The sequence below is a fragment of the Ambystoma mexicanum genome, chromosome 9 (genome assembly GCF_040938575.1).
Source record: "Ambystoma mexicanum isolate Mex_15411 chromosome 9, UKY_AmexF1_1, whole genome shotgun sequence".
NCBI lineage: Eukaryota > Metazoa > Chordata > Amphibia > Caudata > Ambystomatidae > Ambystoma > Ambystoma mexicanum.
Genome location: NC_090931.1, coordinates 235838867 through 235846724, shown reverse-complemented (window position 1 = coordinate 235846724; position 7858 = coordinate 235838867). Strand labels below are relative to the sequence as shown.

At 48.4% G+C, this 7858-nt stretch overlaps 1 long non-coding RNA gene across 1 annotated transcript in view; it reads left to right on the top strand.

Moving 5' to 3' along the window:
• Positions 1-1187: 1187 nt before the first annotated feature.
• LOC138489623 (uncharacterized) overlaps positions 1188-7858 on the top strand; it is a 168417-nt gene continuing 161746 nt past the window's right edge. Inside the window, exon 1 of the long non-coding RNA XR_011274835.1 lies at positions 1188-1319. This is a non-coding gene — a long non-coding RNA (uncharacterized lncRNA). The remainder of the gene's footprint in view (positions 1320-7858) is intronic.

The window sequence follows — 7858 nt, the reverse complement described above, 5'->3', positions numbered from 1 at the left end:
AGGATTGAGGAAGGTGAAGTGGGCAGTTGGGACGAGGACGGAGGGGGCACAGAGGAATAGAAATGAGATTATTCATATTTAGTTTGCTAGTGATCAGTATGCCAGGGTCACTGAGCGGACCAGTGGGATGGGATAGCAGAGGGAAACGAATGAAAACGGAGAATGGAGATAAGAGGGTAGAGCAGAAGGCAAGAGTGAACGGAATAAGGAGAACATGACTCATTGCCACAGCTTGGGGGGCAGGACCCGGTTGGAAGGGTCGTGGCAACGGGGACTGAGGGGCAGCAATGTGGGAGATGGAGGTTAAGTGGACATTGTAGATGAGGTGTGGGGCGCCTCAGGAAGTCACTCAGACCTCAGACCACCTCAGGTCTCAGATTGTACTATCGTGGTGAGGGGCAAATCAACAATAGAGGTCATGGCGTTGGGTGGGGTTTGTGTTTCACTCTTGAGGGTGGGGGGGTAACAAGATCGGGGATGCATTAGGCGCAGTTCACGAACTCTTTGTCTCTGGGACTAGTGTTCTTTGTTTTGTTTATATTGGTTCATTGTATTGACGACGATGCCAGGGTTGTATTCTATTCAATTTCTTCCTGTTTGTGTGTACCCATGTAAGATGTTGTTTATGGAAAAAAGATGAATAAAGTTTTTTAAAAAGTGGTCATAGTAGGCCGCAAGCAGTCGCAAACAGAGACAGTGCTTGTACAATGCAGTGTAATATTGTGCTCTTATATAGTGCTTCATGGCAGACTCTTCCAGCTTCTAAGTACTGTGATAACAGCTGGTATTATTACCCACTCTGTGAATGGTACTTACTCTATCAACCAGGGCAGGATGAAAATCTAAACTGGCCCTGCCATAGAATTCGAGCATGCAAAGTGCAGGCTGTTTCTGTTATCACTGCTACTTGCTACTTACTAAGCGTTGCTTCCAACTTGTCTCCTGAAGCCGCCTCTGGGTGGCAATGGTGCCCCACAAATCAGGGAGCAGAATAGTCTAGGAGGAAACAGATGTGGGCAGTCAGCCCCTTTCCTGGGGCCTGGCATGCAGCCGGCATCCCGATCCGCATGTGCCCTTTGAAGTCTGTCGAGTGTTCCCCTATTTTCACTCTCATTCACCCACTTCCCCTCCCCCAGTTGCACATGAATTCATGCCCTGCGGGCACCCTATTCCAGTCTGGGCTTTGCTTTTTACGTTCGGCCATTTTATTCAGTGGAAGCTACACAGAATGCAAATGATACAGAATTGAAAGCCCCGGCCCCTGGCTGTCTTACGATTGTACACTTCTGTGGCAGCTGTGGGTTTGTAGTCATCCATAGGTGAGCTTAACTAAATCAAATGCGTATTAACGGAGCACTGTGGCAGGCGGGCAGCTCTTAAATGGTGGTCCGGTTCGCCCATTGTGCAATCCCCAGTAGATCTTTTTCTCCGCAGAGCCGCTGGGGGAGGAAACGCGTCATCGGCATTGGTGGGGTGTTGTGCTTGGCTCCAGCTCAGAAACAGCTGCTTGCTTGCTTTCCCTTTTTCAGAAGAGGCTGCGCGCTTGCTCATTATATGCGCACTGTTAATCCTTCCGCCCCTATTTTTATTGCTTGCCATCATTTCTGAAGGTCGCTTCTCTCCCATGCCCTAGAACTCCCGGCATCACATGCTCTCCTCGTTGCTGTGTAGCAAACTAAACAAGGCCTGCTTGATCTTTCTGCTCCACTTGGGCTCTTGCCTGAAAGCTGTTCCCAATCTGATGTAATGCGACGATCCATCAGCCTTCTCTGTTCTACTGTTATGTTATTACATTTATGGAGCATCATTTTAGCTCCAGATCAATTTGGGCCCGAGCTAATTTCCAGATATCCTTGAAAATGTGATACTGCTTGACAAACCCAGCGTTTCGTAATAGTAAATGCTGATAGATTAGGCCCCACGCAGTTTAGGCATGTTCTACACAGTGTCTAGCAGTGGATCTTTGGACTAGCCTGCAGTATATACTGGACTGAATGAAGCGGTTGATGTGCACCATATGTAAAGAACGGTCCCTTAGGTTGATATGCCCTGTGTGTTTTAGTTACTCTTGAATTCCACGGCACTTGCAAATAACAGCCAAGAAAATAAGCAGACTTTTAGGGAGAATTCTCAAGAATGTGCTAATTTCCCTTACCTTTTGAGACTCCCAGCCACTTTGCTGGATTTCTAGGATTTGATTTTTTTACCTGGGAAGAGTGTGGGCCTTTTTTTCCCACTCTTCCATGTATTTTGATGTGTGTTTTACTTTTGTGTTCTTTGGTTATGGAGTTTTAAAAAAACTCCTTAGGCATAGAGGGTCATTACGACCCTGGCGTTAAGGGTTTAACCATGCAGTAAAAGGTGTCGGCGCCGTTAAACCCTTAACGCCTGATTACGAGGTCCCTTTGTGGGACCCGACCTTAATGGCTGGTTTTACCAGCCGTTAAAGTAGGGTGCCGCAAAGGGACCTCGGTGCTAATTACGGTACCGCAATTTGCAGTACCGTACTTAGCGCCTTCCCCACTCCCATTGAGCCCTATGGGGCGAATGGGGAAATACCGCCCCGCCAACCTTGCAATGGGGCAGTATTTCCCCATTCCACCATGGCGGACTCGTTACAACACCGGCATCAACCATGGTGCTAATAGCGCCATGGTTTAGCGCCGGGGTTGTAATGAGGGCCATAATCTTTTTTTGTGTGTCACACAGCACCTTCAGTGCAGTGGCACAGGGATGTCATTCAGACTTCCAAAGGTTTAAATACTTTCTCTGGGACTGACTACTGTCTCCCAGAGCATGTAAAGTTAAATTGACTTTACTAGTCTCTTTAAATTTACAGACCCAACACACACTATCTTCCTATAGAGTGCTGGAGGGGTTGCCTAGCTTCCCTTGAGTCAAAACACTCATGCAACAGTCAAATGTTACCCTTTCCTACTTCAAATGGCTCGTGGCAGTGGTTTAGATCAAACTACCATGATTTTTCCCGACCGCGAACAACGGTAGCTAAAAATCGGGTCAGCCATGTTTTTCAATATGGCGGCCAAGACCTACCTGTAAAAACAGACTCCGGTCATCTTTTTTCGCCATTTCTTTTAGGAAAGGTCGTTCTTGTGTTTGTTTCTGCGTGCCAAACAGATTTGGTCCCTTTGTTTGTTGGCCTTTGGTGGGCTTCAGTGCTGAAGCCCTCCTCTGGCGCCTGAATGTCTGGGATGGACAGGATGTGAGGGAGGTGCCCGAAACTCCCTTTGCTTAGTCTCCTAGGAGACCTAAATGCACTCTGGCATGATTGGTCAGCTGACTGTCTGGCAAGGACAGCCACCCTGCTGTGTGAGTGACAGCCAGGCTGGAATGAATTGGGGAAAACTGTTTAAAAGCAGGTGGGACAGAGTCGAACACTGGAACCAAAAGAACCGAAGACGAGCTGAAGGAAGATGACTGCTGCAACTCCTGGACGACCGGTGAAGCCCTGCTGCAGGTCCGAATTGCCTGAAACTTTCCATCGACAGAGAAGCCCTTCAAGGTTAGCTTCTTCCCTTGAGTTTGTTGGGAACAACCAACTCGTAAGCCGCCTGGACACCATCCCCTCCTGGACAAATTTTCTGCAGAGTGCTGTGGAAAACCGGATAGCCAGTGGGAAGGATACCAGTTTGTGGTCTTTAAGGCACTCACTTCTTAAACTGATGTTTTGCCAAGCTTGTGGCCTCATCCCGGGGCAGTGCAGGAGCCTCCCGACGCCCTCCTTCTTGTCCCCACGATTGAAGCTCAGGAACAGCGAGATCTGCTCGAACTGCCAGGAACAACTGCCTCAGCTACTGCTCTTCTTCACTTTAAAGGTTCTGTGCAAACGCAGTCAGGAAATCTTTTCGGCCACGGAGAAAGTTTGTGAAACTTTCCCGACTACGAAGGCTTGTCCTTCCCTAAACATTCGTCAAATTGTTCGCCTAGCCAAATTTTTCAAAAATCTGTGGCAAAGACTTAACCGTTTTCTACCAGAACTGTGCTATCCTAAACAAAGACTCTGAACCATTGACTTTGGCCCAGGCCTATTAACTGAATTGTTGGTTGTAGTTTACTGAAAGCGTTTGCCCTGCCTATGAAAGTATTTGGGCTGTCTATTCTTATAACCTTGTCTTTTTAGCCCCCCTTTTTTTTAAGTATCTGAAGTGCCATTTTGCTCCCACTTCAGGGGAGCTGAACTTGTTCAGTAACTTATTGGTTGTGTATTTGTAGTATATTTATGATATTGTGCTGCTCTTGCTAGTGTAATGTTTTCAAACTGACTGTGTAAATAAATGTATATTCTTTTACCAAGAAACCTTGAGTAAAGTGTTTGTTTGAATCACTGGCCCTCATTACGACCCTGGCGGAAATCGAAAAACGATGGCGGAAATGCAATACCGCCATCGAATAGCGCTCGGTGCGATCATGACCCGTCACCGTAAAGTACGATGCCATTAGCGACACCGTAGTGAACGCCAACGCTAACTGCACCAAGTACGCGCACGCGCGCCATGCCAAACCGTAATTACCACCATGGCGCAACGGTACGCGAATTCTGACCCTAGCGGACATGCACCTAACGCCATCAAGCATGGCGGAAAGTACCATTCCGCCATGGTGAGAAGTACGGCATCGCGAACCAACCGTAAACGGCCCTACTGAGTGCCTGTACACCACTCCCTGGCCACATTGTACAACTCCTCGTAGGTGCAATGAAGTCACACAATGCAACCAGTGAAATGTACAAATCATCCATGCCTGCCAACCAACAAATGAATCTAGGGGCTCCAAGTGCCTTGTGAGTGGCCATCCATATTTGCCATGGCACCATTGCCGCACTGATGCAGCACAGGCATGTGAAGGGTCAAGTCCAGCAACATGAACAGAAAAATGAGACAAACAAAAACAGGCCCCCCCATCGACTGACACCAGTGTAAGGCAACATTCAAAGCAGTATCCTGAGTGAGACTGCACCAGCCCTGTACTCCTGCCAGTAAACAAACCAACCATCAGCATAAGCATGTACCACACAAGTTGGCAGAGTGACTGAGCAGCCAGGCCATCTCAAGAGGGGCCAATGGGAGCTGCAGGGCACAGATGGCACGAATACAGAAGTCATTAAAATGGACATGACCTCAGTCTCCCTCCAAGAAACGCACGCAAACACAGGCACCTGTGACCAGCCATATTCTGATAATCACATCATTCCACCAATCCACCTGGCTGACCGGCATCTGTTACACAAAAGCTAATCCCCCGCCCCTGAGCATGACATCATTAAAACAGTCATAATGGCAGCCCCTATCCCTGACCTCACTGGGCTTCGTAGGCAAACGCGCCCAGTACAGTACCACGCAACTATACTCCGAAGCTGGAACCCAATGCAGATCTCCTCACAATACATCGCTCCACAAATAGGAATATGCTAGATCACTTGCAAAGAAGAACGCTACACGGTTCATATCAGAATAGAAATTTAATGCACAACAAAATCACCAAGCCCATACAGCCATTAGGTCATGAACTCCAAAATATATTTCATCATTGTGGGCTGCATCCGCAATAAATGACCAGCTTCTTCTTGTGTGACGCCCTGTTCCTTCATGGTACACAGGGGCTACATTCACGTTCAAAAAGGCAACATGGAAGCGCCTAGAACCGCAGGGCCGTCCCATTAGGTAGGCACTAGTCCAGCTGAAAGGCTGAAATGTTGCTCCTAGCCACTAGTACTGCGTAAGGGCATGTGGCCCATTGGCGATCGTCCCATAAGATCGTAATGGTGCTCCACTGATTAACACGAAGCAGCAGGTGTCGGGAGTAAAATCCATCTGCAGGAGTGGCATACAGATGGCAGTGGCAAAAGGGGAGGAGATACCTGTCACCCAAATGAAATGAAAAAGAATAGTATGGGCATCCGAACTTCATTTGAATTACTCACTTCAATGATCACACTAAATCCACAGCCATATGCATGCTAGCCCACTCCAAAGGATTATTTCCACCCAAAACCACTTGCGAATCATAACTATATATATCGAGGTGAAAACACTATTACAAACGAGTGTTTATGTGCATGCGTCTGTTAAAACAGAATCCATTAGATGGGATTAGTAACTTGCATAGACACAAGTGTTTGAAGGCGCGTCGAGACAGGGAGGGTTCAACAAGGGCAGATAGACGATGGTCCCACTATGGCAGCACTGCATCACATAGCGCAGGGGAGGTGGATAGATTCCAAAAAGCCCTGTACATGGCAAACTCTGTATTAAATCATCTGTCCATGCATCCATACATCATTCCCTCATCCCGTAATGAAAACGCCTGATTTTATACTCACATAACATGTGAAATTTCCATTGAGTCTGTGCGTTATGCAGTCTGCAAAATCCACTGTGCTCCAGCCCGTAATTCCAGTGTTGTGAAGTAACATGTATTTGGGAACGTCCGGCCTCATCGTCCACTACGCTATTGCGCATCCCATACTATTCATATCAATCATTGCATTCTCGCCATGGCCCCTGTCCCAAGGACATTGAACAATAGAACGTTATATTTGCAGTCAGACCTGTGGGCATCTCCTCGCCGCTAGCTGAAAACCGAAAGCGCCGTCCTTCGAATTCCTCATTTGCAACATCACGTCGAAAAGGCATCTGTGACCGCTTGAAATCACAAATTCATCCATCTAGTGCGGCAGTGTGTGAAAATGGCAACTGGCTTCACTCACAAATGGGACGCCCCGCCCGTCGGTGAACCTCGGTACAGTGTTGCATGAGGGTCCACCGTTAATCGAGTACTACATTCCACTGACCCTTCACAAGTCTGTTCGCGACTGCAAAGATAGTATGTGAAACAATGGGACCATAGCAGAATGAACATATGAACCAATATTACACTGCCATCGGGAACAAATACATGATTGTAATAGCAAGATGCCATTCGTCGAATTGCAGCGTTGTGTGCGGGACGTGCTCGCCCAAAGGGGATTGCAGCTTGCACAGGTGGAATGAATCACCACAGGTGGAGTCTATACAGCCTGAAAACACATAAATTGCACACCCAACACCCTCCCACAACCACACCCACTCCGAAATGCTACCGGCAGGACTAGCAATGTTGGCCCTGGGGGACCTGATAGCACTGCAAGTACTCCAACGTCAAGAAGAAGACGAACACCAACTACTACAACAACCGGCCGCACAGAGGAGACGCAGGAGGAGGAGGAGGGCAAGGCAGGGCCAGCAAGGGCCGCCAGCACAGCCACTACCACCACGCAGGCAGCCCGCAATCCCACGCCTCCGAGCACATCCGTTCAACCTCACTGATGAGCAGATCCACACCCTCTACCGTTTGGACCGGGACACCATAACCGCCATTGTGGACATGACACAGGCTGACCTTGTCAGCATGATAGATAGCCCAACCGCCATCCCACCCCTACTGAAGGTGGTGTCTGTACTCCACTTCCTGGCCACAGGCACCTACCAGCACACAGTCGGACAGTTACATGGCATTTCACAGCCAGTGTTCTCACGGACACTATTGCAAGTGTTCGATGCCCTCCTGAGGCACGCAGACGACTACATCTCTCTACCACGCTCGGAGCAGGAAATTACGAACACAAAAGTGGGATTCCATGCACTTGGCGGCATACCGGGTTGCATTGGTGCCATCGACTGCACCCATGTGGAATTGGTCGTCCCACATGCCATGGAGGCCCAGTACCGCAACCGAAAACAATTTCATTCTCTGAATGTACAAATGGTGTGTGACTCCAACAGGATCATTACACATTGTTGTGCCTGATTTCCTGGATCAACCCATGATTCTATGGTCTTGAGGAACTCTACAATACCAC